Raw genomic sequence first — 13,004 nt, forward strand, 5'->3', positions numbered from 1 at the left:
AATCTGGCCTCAGACACATACTATTTACTAGCTGTCTGACCCTTGGCAAGTCACTTAGCCTTATTGTCTAGCCAAAAAAAAAATAGATGGCATATGATGTTCAATAACATTTTCTATGATCTAGTATCGTGACTACATTTGGGCTATGGGTTGGCTAGTTAGAAGTCCTATTTAACAAGTAACAGAATCTTTACTTACATATTATACTGTGTACAATTTGTGGATAGAAAATTAGTAATGCATTTTACAATTATTTTCTAACATACATACATATATATATATATATATAATATATATATATATATATATATATATATATATATATATATATATATATAAAATACTTATTGGGGAGAGGGCCAAAGTGTGTTACCAAAAAAAAAAAAACGTAGCTGATATATATAGGGAAAAAAATATGGAAAATAAATTAAATTTGTTAATGCTTAAAATATACAGGCAAATTATTAATTGAAAGCTTATGCCTTCGGGCAGCTAGGTGGCACAGTGGATAGAACATTGGCCCTGGAGTCTGGAGGACCCAAGTTCAAATCCGGCCTTGGACACACAGTACTGACTACATGTGTCACCGTAGGCATGTCAGTTAACCCTGCTTACATCACCTCCCCCCCAAAAAAAAGCTCATGACTTAATGTCAAATGTTTGGCAGAAACCTGTTATCAAATTTGTGATGTTTAAAAATATTTTCATGAGTTTTTAATGAAGACAAATGAAAATAGACTAGATGAAAGCTAGTTGAAAATGGACAAGTAATTTTTATTATAACTATTATTGGTGATACTAATAGCTCCCCTGTACTTACTATCTTGTGGTTTATCCAGCACTTTACATACTTTATCTCCATTTTTACAACAATCTTGTGACATAGGCAGTTTCTTTATGGTTATCTCCATTTCATGACTTGAGACACAGCTAATAAATGACAGGGGCTAGATCTGAACCCAGTTCTTTGGATGCCAAATCTAATAAAGCTATCTGTTATGAAGTTTCTCTTTGGTTTTCCTTTTTATAGGGCACATTTGTGTAATGTGTGCCGTTTTGCCCATCTCTTTTTGACACTATATAGATTCTGTCTATATAGGATTTAGTCTATATATATATATATATGTGAAGTCTTCCCATTGGTTCTCAAGGCAAAACTTAGCTACCTTCCAATTAATGCAAATAATTAATCTTATGAATTAGTCACATTATCTGGATTGCAGTACCTGTTTGAATTGGACTGGAATAAACTGCCATAGTTTACATAATTATAACTTCAAATACTGTGAATGTATGGGACAACTTATGGGAATTCATTATTTATACTAATTAACGCTTATCTATATACCCACAGTTCTGGCTTAAAAACCAATGGGGAGGGGAGAGGTGGGTGGTGCAGTGGATAGAACACCGGTCCTGAAGTTAGGAGGACCTGAGTGCAGATCTGGCCTTAGATCAAACACTTGACACTTACTAGCTGTGTGAACCTGGGCAAGTCACTTAACCTCAATTGCCTAAAAATAAAATTTTTAAAAAAGCACCAAGAGGAAGCTGAAATCCCTGCCCTCCCCCCTCCCCATTTCCCAAAATGTTCCTGTTTCTTTATGGTGTGCAATCATAAGGATTCTTCAAAACTTCATGGTAGAGTAGAGTAAGGGAACAGTGGAAGCAGTATATCTTCCAGAGTCAATAGGTGATTGAACAGCAACCTCAAAACGGATGAGCCCAGGAGACTCTGTAAGTTTCAAAAGGTCATGAGGCCATTAAAGGTCTGGTTGTAGTATCTTCAAAGTGGTCAGTTATGGTGGCAGCAGCAGCAAGAGTGTGCTGGGAGAAAAAGAAGGGTTGCTATTTGAGAAAGAGGAATCATTGGAAAAGATCTTCCTTGAAGATCTGTGTGTATGTGTCTGTGGGTGTGTATGCGTATAACTATGTATACACACACACACACACACACACAAACATATAATATACATGTATGTCTATACTTATACATATATGTATGCACACACATATACATATATATACATACATATACATATACATATACATAGTCCTGCACTGTAATTCCTTTAAGCCCATCATCACTTTGTAAGTGAGAAGGAAACAACCTGTCCACCTGTCCTATTATCTGATGCATGGGAAAGCATTTCTCCTTTCTCTCCTTCCTTTGGGAAACCCTACATTAAAGCCAAAAGCAACACTACTGTAAATAGCAACTTTCCCTGTGCAGCTGAGGTGGGGTGAGGAGCCAATGGATGTTCTAATAGCTTCCAATTCCATAGCTTTGTTTTGCTATTTGAAAGTCAGGCTTCTTCCAGAATTGTAACTTAGGAAAAGAGTGATGTCAGGTGAAGGACAAAAATTTGTCCAGGTTGAGAGTCTTTGTGTCTTCAGCTAAGAGAGATGTAGCTAGCCATTGTACTTGATATGGGACGGTGGTATAATTTTGGGACCCTTTGCATTTGCAGAGTAACTAGGGGGTATGGTGGATTGAGTGCAGGACTGGGGGTCAGGAAGACCTTAGTCCAAGCCTGGCCTCAGATACTTACTATCTGTGTGATACTAGACAAGTCACTTAACTTCTGTTTGCCTCATTTTCCTCATCTGTAAAATGGGGATTATAACCCAACTCACAGGGTTGTTGTGAAGATCAAATGAGATAAGATTTGTAAAGTGCTTAGCACAGGGCCTGACATGTAGTAAGAACCATATAAATGTTAGCTATTTTTAGTATTCTTATTGTTATCATTATAATTATTGGAGGGATTCTCCACAGAGGACTCTTAAAAGTTGCTGAGGTCTTCCCATATGAAGAGTCTAGTATGAACTCAACTAGTTAGAATTCTGCTAGGGTTTCTGGATTTCCTTTAATTCTTTTGTGTATTTCGTTCTGACCACTGAACTTTAGAATATTGTAAGGTCCTTGAGGTGATAGAAGCAAGAGCTCATGCTAGGGTGATTATAATTACAGCAGAAGAAGTGAGCTGATGGCAAGGGAATCATTTTGATAGGGAGGGGAAGAGAGACATAAACAGAGAGAGACAGAGACTGAGAGACTGAAAATCAGAAAGAAAATTCCACTTAGTGTAAACTGCCTAGTGTCTTCTGAAGCTGAAATGTACTGGGCTAATTACCAGCACTTCAAAAACTTAAAATTAGTTACTATAATATCTAATAGTGATAAATTGCTGGATTCTACTCAAAACATTCTAAAATTCTTTATTACTTAGTATTTTCTTTTCCATCTGGGAATAAAGCAGCCTGTTTCATATATGATTCTTTTTTTTTTAATTGTAATTCTTTACTTTACCGCCCCCTCCCAAAAAGTGTTTTCCCCATTCCTGCGGGCATCCCTTTCCTCATGCTGGCATCCCTCCATGGCATCTGTAGCAGTGAGATGTCTTGTCCTCTCCTGGAGAGCTAGATCTGAGAGTTCAGATGCATGACAACTAACAGACCGCTTGAGTGGTTTACTGTTGCAGAAATGGGAAAGATCATGTCTAAACTAAAAACAAGAAAAGGCCTCCAATACACCCTTAATTTTAGGGCCCCAGAAAGAAATCATTCAAGGTTTCAATCATTCATTCTTGTTGACTGTGGGATGTGAGGTAGATAAAGCTAATCATTATCGTATTTGGGGGTCCCCATTTACTGGAACTTCTGTGACCTTTAATTGGACCCCTTAGAGGTAGTTAGATAAGGAAAGTTGTTTTAAGGTTGCACAGTGCCAAAAGATTCAAAAAGAAGTAAAACTTGATAGCTGTTTTAGGACGGAAGAGTCAAATCGCATAGCTAAAAGAGTGATATATTTTTACAGAAAAGTCAAAGATGTGATTGGTATTGTTATTTTTTGTTTGTTTCTTTGTTTGTTTGTAGCAGGGTATCTTTTACAGCTTTCAGACTTTCATAATCCACTTTTTATACTGGTAATTTTGAATGTCTGTTCACCAGCTGTGACAGTAATAATTCACATTTTCTCACAAACTTTATCAGGGCTTACACAACGGAAACGACTAAACAACAACAACTCATGTAGTAGAAGAGAAGACACTAGGGTTGAATCATGAAAAATTGTCTTTTCTCAGCAAAGTAGGATAAGTGCTGCCCAGGTATATGATGTCGCTTTAGCTGGTATTAGGGTTTTGAAAACGTGTACAAAAAGCATACTGAGAATCAGGTCCAGGTTATGGTCTCAACTCTCCCCCTTAAGAGGTATGTGACCTTGGATAAGTTGATTAATATCTGTATAAGCCTCCATTTTCTGGTCTGTAAAACAGATAATATTAATATATGCCCTATCTATATTATGGAATTATTCTTAAACTTGTAAATGTAAAAGTACTTTGTGAAAAATAAAGCAGCTATGTAAAACTGTAATTCAAGTATGTGATAGTTCTGTAGATTTTCCTTCTGCACTACTGATCTTATCGGTAGAAGGGAAAAATCCTTTGGTTCCCAGTATGCATTAGAATGTGAAACATTTATTAAGCAATTTATTAACTTAGGCTCCATAATATTATTCGGAAAAGCACAAAGTTTTTAATGTTTTTTAAAAGAATTATGGTCTTGGGGCAGCTAGGTGTTGCAGTGGATAGAGCACTGGCCCTGGAGTCAGGAGGACCTGAATTCAAATGTGCCCTCACACACATAGCACTCACTAGCTGTGTGACTCTGGGCAAGTCACTGAACCCCAATCGCCCCACCAAAACAAAACAAAACACAACAAAAAACAATTAAACTCTTTCTTGACAAAAAAACTTCAGTAGCAGGCTTCCATTATGAAAGTTTCTTTTTTTTTTTAAATTTTGTTTACTGGCTTCATTAATTTTCCCCCCCTATACTACGTAGATGAAGTAATGTGCAGTTTTTTAAAGTTTTATGAAACCCCAAGATAAAATTATTTGTTTTTTTGATACTAGCAAAATTAAAGGAAAAGTATTTTTTCTAGAAAACTTTACACACCAGGAACAAATAAAACAGCTCAACTCTATTTTGGAAATATAGTTCCTCTTACGTGAAACATCCAAAACTTGCTAAAATTCTATTTGTATAAAGTTATGCATATCTCAGCAGGCTACTTTTTGTTTGTGATAAGCCAGTCTATGTGAGAATTGGTTGCTAGGTAATTTTTGTTTTGTTTTGTTTTGTTTTTAAAGCATGATTTCTCTAAACCCTCGATTTCGTTTTCTTCTTTTAGTATTCCTTTCTGGGTTATGCTATTCAGATGAGGAAAACTGAATATACAGAAAATTAATAAAAAATGGAACCATTTAACAAGAGTTACATAAATTTAAATTTCCTCGGAAATTCTGCCAACTCTTTTCTGCTCTCATTTAAAATTTAGTTTATTCCGTGAAACCTTCCATGTGTTACGTCCAGATCCTCCCTAGACCCTCCTACAGTCACCCCAGCTTACTGTCCACTCCCATCAGGTTACCCCTTCTCCCAGACCCCTCCTCCAGTCACCCCAAATGATTTGGCCTCTCCTAGATCCCTCTCACAATCTTTCTGTATATATAAGGTCCCTGTTGTCCCCACTAAGATGCTCAGATTCTTAAAATCTAGTCAATAGCTCACAAATGTTCAGATTTCTTAAAAGTCTGGCCAATATGGCAGATCTTTAATAAACTTAGTCTTTGGCTGAAGGAAGTCATCAGTTGAATTCATTTGGGCAGGGCATGCATGTTGAGATTTTGGAGTCCCAGTAGCCCTAAACCTCTAACCTCCACATATGGTTCCCTGATCAGGAATCAAACCCAGGCCACGGCAGTGAAACCTCAACAGTTCCATGGATGGATGGTGTGGTGGTGGCTGATGAAGCACTTGTGTTTTCTTGGTGTTAATTGTTAGGCCAAAATTAGCACAAGCAGCAGAGAGTCAATCCATGCTTTGTTGCATCTAAACTTCAGAGGCTGCATGGAGTGCACAATCATCTGCAGACAGAAAATCATGCACCAACACTCCCTTCACTTTGGTCTTGGCTTGTCACCTTTTCAAGTTGAAGAATTTACCATCAGTGAAAACTAAAAGAGAACCAAGCAACAAAAAAATAAAGGGAATTTTGGCTTTAATACATTTCATGATGGTGGCGAAATGTTATGTATTAATTAGGTGGGGTGGGGGATGAAAAGGTAGCACAGAATTACAAAAATGTTAACATTCAGAGTTGTTAGCAGCTAATCAGTAGGATAAGTAAAGCAACTTCAGTTAATTTACCTATCATTGATAGCAACAGGGAACCTGCTCAAGGTGAAATTGGAGTGAAGCGTGTGGACGTTTTAATTGCTGTAATGCTTTCTAGAACATCTGGTCTCCAATTCTGTTGTTGCTCAGCTGTGTCCAACTCTTCATGACTCCATTTGGTGTTTGCTTGGCAAAGATACTGTAGTGGTTTACTCATTTTGCAGATGAACTGAAGTGAACAGGGTTAAGTGACTTGCCCAGAGGCACACTGCTAGTAAGTGTCCAAGGGCAGATTAGAAGTCAGGAAGATGAATGCTCCTGCCTCCAGGCACAGCATTCTAGCCAGTGCACTACCTAGCTGCCCTCTCTGTAGTTCTACACATCTGTTAATGTTTGTAAGATTACTAGTTACAGTGTCTTTTTTTGCAAGTACCAGCTTTGATCTGTTAATGTAGATTGTGCATTGTTTGCTAGAGAGTGTATATATGTCTATGTGTGTCTGTGTGTATGTATATATATTGTGAAGCCCAAACCCCATGAACCTCACAAACTCTAATTTGAAACACAGTCTGCTTTAAGAAAGAGATACACAAAATTGGGGTACATGTGTCCACAGTTTAATTTCTCTAACTGGCTGAACATGCATTGCATGAGAGTTCAGTCCAAAACTGGGCCCCCCTATGGGGACCAGTTCAGAACTGGCTCAGTTTGGGATTTGAGGGTACAGCTTTACATGCCCAATGAAGAGTAGGTGTTCATGACTGGTCAACATATTAGGAGGTAGATGTTATATTAAAATGAGGTCTTCGGTATGTGCTTTAGATCACAGTCCACAGGGGCCAATATTGCCTGCCATCAAAGGAAATACCATCCCCAGTCTGGGAAGTCTGTCTCCACCCAAACATGAGTAAGATAAAATCAATTCAGGTCTGGGTTAGAGTTTGACCAAAATAAGAAGATCCAATGCATTCTCATTATCAGAGATGTCCTTCTGAACAACTTTGGACAGAAGGCTGGCAGTTTGGAGCTCTGAGTCTCCAAGACAGAGATTACCAAGAGAAATAATTTTTAACTACGCATACACACACATACACACACACACACACACACACACACACACACACACACACACACACACACACATATTAGATGTGTTTGTAAGTTGAGGCAGTCTCTCCTCCACCCTCACCACACATTTCATATGTATTTCATATGTATCCATCACTGTTCTAAGGGAAACTTCCAGTTCCCTAAAGCAGTCTCTGTTGTTTTCCCTTGAGAAATAACCTTCAGGTCCTTTATTACCTTTGACATTGGTAAAGTTAGTTAGAGAAAGAGAAAATTAAAATAACCACTTTATTATGAATCAACATTTATTTTGCTTCTATTAGCTGCCAGGCCTTGTGCTAAGAGCTGGGTATATAAAAATAATAATAATGGTAATAATAATAATAATAATAATAGACAGTCCCTGTCCAAAGAGGGAGAAAGCAAATATATGCAAAAAAGCTACATACCACATAAATAGGAAAAAAAAAAGGGGGGAAGGCACTAGAATTATGAGGAGTCAGGAAAGCCTTTTCGTATAGAGACAGACTTGAGTTGGAACTTAAAGGAAGGTAGTAGTAGTAGTAGTAGTAGTAGAAGAAGAAGAAGAAGAAGAAGAAGAAGAAGAAGAAGAAGAAGAAGAAGAAGAAGAAGAAGAAGAAGAAGACTTTGATTGTTTTCCATTTAACTTATGCAATTTCACAATTTTGCCTCATATAACCTACGCTACTGGGAAGCTCTCTGTTTCCAAAATTGTGACAATGTGCACCTCTGTTCAAGTGTAAAGTTTGTGGCAATCTTATTTTTAAAGATAATCAGCTTTTGCAGGCTAATCCAAAAGAAGGGTGACACTCCACCCCACCGTGCCACACTCCATTCTCACCATTCTATTCAGCCAGGAACTGATCTAGGATCCCTTGGAATTAGAAACACTGAAGCTTCTCACTTAGCCCATGTGTAAAATGGGAATAATAACTTAGATCATCTTCACAGGGTTGTTGTGAGGTTCAAATGAAATCATGTCAAGTGTATTTATAGCTGAAAGTGCTAAGTCACCTAACTTCTTAATGTTTTGTATGTATAGTTACCAAGTGAAACCTCTGTTTCCTGGATGCATGTAATATGCTCCCAAGGCTAACAAATAACCAGGTGCAAATTAGATTCTTAATTTGGTGTATACTTGAGGGAGAAGACGAGAGCATAAGGGGAGGAACATGATACATCTATCTGTGGTCAAATGGTGTGCATATGGTGCAGCCTCTTTAATGAACTCTCCCATATTAAACCCTTATTTTGTAGTTATAAAAGGGCAGAAATCAGCCTCTGTTCTTTGTGAATCAAGGTTGAAAAAGGATAAATAATTACATATAACTCTAAAATTAACTTCATTTCAGATATATTTATTTTTCTGGAATATTTTTCTTAGAACTATGATATGGGCATGTTGGCAATTAACTATTAAGATAAGAAATCTCAGATTTTCTAACTGAAGTGATGCCATCTTAGATAATATAATTAATGACAAGCCTTTGAAGTTGGAGCAATTTGATGTGTCAATTAGGTTTACATGCTAATAGGACTTTGGCCAAATCTGCTATGGAACTTCCTTGGATTTCATGCTTAAACTGAAATGAGAGCTAGGAGTAGGGATAGACAGGAAGATAGTTGCCTAGGGTGCAACATGTAGGAGTACTCAATCAGGAATATTTTTGATAGTCCATTTTATAATAGTATGTTATAACTGAGATGGGGTCATTTATTTTGTGATCTATAAGGTCATGTGTTAGAGCAGCTGTTCTCAAAGGATGGTCCAGGAACCCCTGGGTGTCCCTGAGAGCCTTTCAGGTCAAGAGATCACAAGTGTTTCAATAATGACACTGTTTTAATTTCTAATATGTTAGATAGAATTAGCTTTCAACCCACATTAACAATTTTGGAGAGATCTCAGTTTTTAAGTATATCAAAAGGTCTTGAGACCAAAAAGTCTAAGGACTGATGTGTTCTGAATATCTCCCTCTTTCCTTCCCCTTAAATGGCAACTTTAAGAGAACCTCATAGCGGGGATGTATGTTTGCTTGCCTAAGACCTGAGAGGGGAGCTGAAACTGTACCTGAGCCCCAAACTACTGCCAGAGAAGGGAGATTTCCCAGGCAGCACCCATTTTGGTAGTCATTTCATTTGGAGCAAGAGCTCTTAAGCTTGAAATTTCAAACTTTCAAAAACTTGTGCATAGGTCTGACAAGGAAGGAGGACTTGGGGAGACTGTGTAGAACTCTAGGAAACAGGGATTCATCAGAATAAAGAAATGTTGCCCTGAGAGCATCTTCAAGTTCTGGGGGGAATTCATAGGTCATTTGAGTGCTTTGTATTTCCATGCTTGTTCATAGGCTCTCGTAAATGCTTGTGCAGTATCTTTAACATTTTCTACTGGCTGTCCCCCTACTCATTATTCATGTACACTGAAAATATGTGTGGGAGTTGAGGTCCCTGTTGTTCACATTTGGAGAAACCTAAACATTTACAGCCTGTGTCTAAACCTATATTTTGAAAAAAAAAATCCTAGATTATGTTTAGTGCAGGGCAAAGAGCCAAAGAGGGAAACTGATCCTTTGGGATCAAGTCTCGTGTATCATACCTGAATCATATGAGGCTACAGTCCTTTGGGTATTCCTGAGCCAAAGGTTAGAGGTAGATCTGTGATTTGATGGATGTGATTCTAGTGTCTGGAACTTAATAGACCTTTAATAAGAGCTTATTGATTGATTGAGTACTCCTTTTATGATGCAGGTAGTAACTTATCTCTGCTCTCCCTTTCAAATCTTATCCATGTCTTACTAGAACTGTCTCAGGTATGCCCTACAATTGCTTTGTTTGCATTAGTCACAGCTAGTGTTGTGACACCCCCCTAGTTCACAGCAGCACCATTTTATTTCCACACCTATACCTCTGAATTAACCATACTTGGCAACAGCAGAATCAGTGTCACATTATGAGTACAGAAAGCAATTTTTCATCCTTCATTTTCAAAGAGGGTCAATGACAACACAGGGTGATGACACACAATGAATTGGGTTTAAGTGAGTCTGAGTTTCACTAACTTAGCATCCTCAGTCTTCCAGAGTCACCAAAGTCCAGTGGCAAGATAAAAATCAAGATAAGTAGAGGTGGCCTTGGATATAGTAGATGACTTTGCTAATGATCAAGTGATGGGAGAGATTAGTGGGCTAGAGATGAGGCTTCATGGAGTTGGTGAGATTTAAACTGACTTAGTAAGGAGAAAGAGAATTGAGCTATGTGGAGATGAGTGTCATTTTCTTTTTTTTCCAGAAAATTTTCTTTATTTACCGAATCTGTCTTAGCCTCAAATATTGTATGAATGGACTCCACAAATACAACAAATAACAGTAATAAGAGCTGTGAAAACATAATATAATCTACATTTCCCTAGTTAAGAAACATTGAAGGGGGGTGGAGCCAAGATGGGGGAGTGAAAGCAGAGACTTCTCTGAGCTCTCCCCCAAACCCCTCCAAATACCTGTAAAAAAATGGCTCTAAACAAATTCTGCAGCAGTAGAACCCACAAAAAGACAGAGTGAAACAAATTTCCAGCCCATCACAACCTGGAAGTTTGATCAGAAAGGTACATCTCACCTGGCTGGGAGAGGAGAGCAGTTCGGCCTTGGCACGCTGGCCGTAGTGAACCTGGAGCAGGCCTCAGAGGACTGAATCACGGGCAGCTGTGGTGGTTTCCAGACTTTTCAACCTAGGAAGGCCAGGGACAACTTAGAAGGTCAGTGGGAAGACTCTGTGTCTCTGCAGTGAGAGAGAAAAGCAAGATGGTCTGAGTTCCATTCCCAAGCATGGTCCCGGGGCGGCGGCTGCCTCCCAAGGTTCCAGCCCACAGACTGAGGGGGGAATTGAGTGGCTGATTAGAGGGGGATGCAGGGATCTCTCTGCTGGCACAGGATTCTCTTGCTTTGCCTGTGTTTGGATCTAGGTCACAATTCTGGGTGGCAGTGCTGGGGTGAGGAGGAGGGCTAGAGGGGTGAAGCTTTTAGTGGCTGTGGAGACGAAACCTTCCTCACAGTTCCAAGAGAAAAGAGTGCTGGTGGTTATTCATAAACCAGAGCACAGGCCAGGAAAGAAGTAAACACTTCGCCCTTAATCATAGCAACTTGGAGGAACTGAAAATTTATAGGTCCCTAGAAGTATCTCTGAAAACACCTGCACAAAACCCTGAAGCTTGGGACAGTGTATTCTCCTGTCTTGGCAGGTAGATTTCCTAATATTTTATACTGTCTACCGTAACTTTAAATGGAATTTCTCTTTATATCTCTTGCTTTGGGGATTTCTTAGTAATATATGGTAATCCTGATGATTTATGTGAGTTTATTTTATATCCTGAAACTGTGCTAAAGTTATTTATTATTACTAAAATTTTTTTTCCTTGATTCTCTAAGAGATTCTCTTGAATCTCTTAGAATTCTCTAGGATTCTCTATGTATATCATCATATCATTTGCAAAGAGTGATAACTGTTTCTTCTTAGTTTTCCGTATAGTGTACCAGCTCTGCTACTTGGTCACACTGTATTACCCTCATGATAACCTGCTGTATTCTCTTTCCTAATATTTTATTTAAAATTTTTTCATCTCTATTCATGAGGGAAATTGGTCTATAACTTTCTTTCTCTGGTTTGGTTCTTCCATGTTTAGGTATCAAAACCATATTTGTAATATAAAAAGAATTTGGTAGTACTCCTTCATTGTCTATTTTCCCAAATAGTTCATATTGCATTGGAATTAATTATTCCTTAAATATTTGATAGAATTAACTTGTAAATCCATCTGGCTCTAAAGATTTTTTCTTAACGAGGTCATTAATGGCTTGTTCAACTTGTTTTTCTGAAGTGTTTTTTTAATGTATTTTTAAGTATTTTATTTTCTCTTCTGTTATTTTGGGCAATTTATATATTGGTAAATATTGATCCATTTCATTAAGATTGTCAAATTTACTGGCATACAATTGGGCAACTTGTTTTAATTTCCTCTTCACTGGTGGTGAATTCTCCCTCTTCATTTTTGATACTGGTAGTTTGATTAAGGTTTATCTATTTTCTTGTTGTTTTCACAAAACCAGATTTTAGTTTTATGTATTAGTTCAATAGTTTTCTTACTTTCAATTTTATTAGTCTCTACATTAATTTTTAGAATTTCTAAATTGCTATTCACTCAGAAGAAAGCCTGAAGAATATATTGTGCAAGGGCAGCAATCCTGATCTCAGATAAAGCAAAAGCAAAAATATATATGTATATGCATATTATATGTATATAATATATATATATATTATTTATATATGTGTGTGTGTATATATATATGAAAGGAAACTATATCCTGCTACAAAGTACCATAAAGAATGCATAATTTAAATGAAATAGATGAATATTTAAAAAAATAAAATGGATTAACAGTATAAAAGAGAGAGAAATTACACAATACTATCTCATGACAAGAAAGTTAATGGGCTATAAAGAAAAAAACAAAAACCTCTAGGACCAGATGGTTTTATTTATTATTTTTAAAATTTTATTTTTAAATTAATTTCCAAATGCTCTCCTTTCTTAAAGCCTAGCCCTCATTGACTAGGCAAGACATATGATACCCATTATACATGTGAAGTCTTGCAAAACATATTTCCACAGTAGCTATATTTTGAAAAAAAAAACAAGAAAAATAAAGGAGAACAAATGTACAGATAGTTCTTTTTTAGGA

General features: G+C 37.3%; 1 long non-coding RNA gene across 1 annotated transcript; it reads right to left on the bottom strand.

Moving 5' to 3' along the window:
* Positions 1 to 4,517: 4,517 nt before the first annotated feature.
* On the bottom strand, positions 4,518 to 12,559 carry LOC144456130 (uncharacterized). Its single transcript, XR_013485035.1, has 2 exons — positions 10,885 to 12,559; positions 4,518 to 6,026 (listed from the first exon to the last, which is right to left on the bottom strand). It is a non-coding gene; the product is annotated as an uncharacterized LOC144456130 (long non-coding RNA).
* Between the last annotated feature and the right edge of the window lie 445 nt (positions 12,560 to 13,004).

This window comes from Phascolarctos cinereus, unplaced genomic scaffold (genome assembly GCF_003287225.1).
Source record: "Phascolarctos cinereus isolate Bilbo 61053 unplaced genomic scaffold, phaCin_HiC Scaffold_320;HRSCAF=919, whole genome shotgun sequence".
In the NCBI taxonomy this organism is placed as follows: Eukaryota; Metazoa; Chordata; class Mammalia; order Diprotodontia; family Phascolarctidae; genus Phascolarctos; species Phascolarctos cinereus.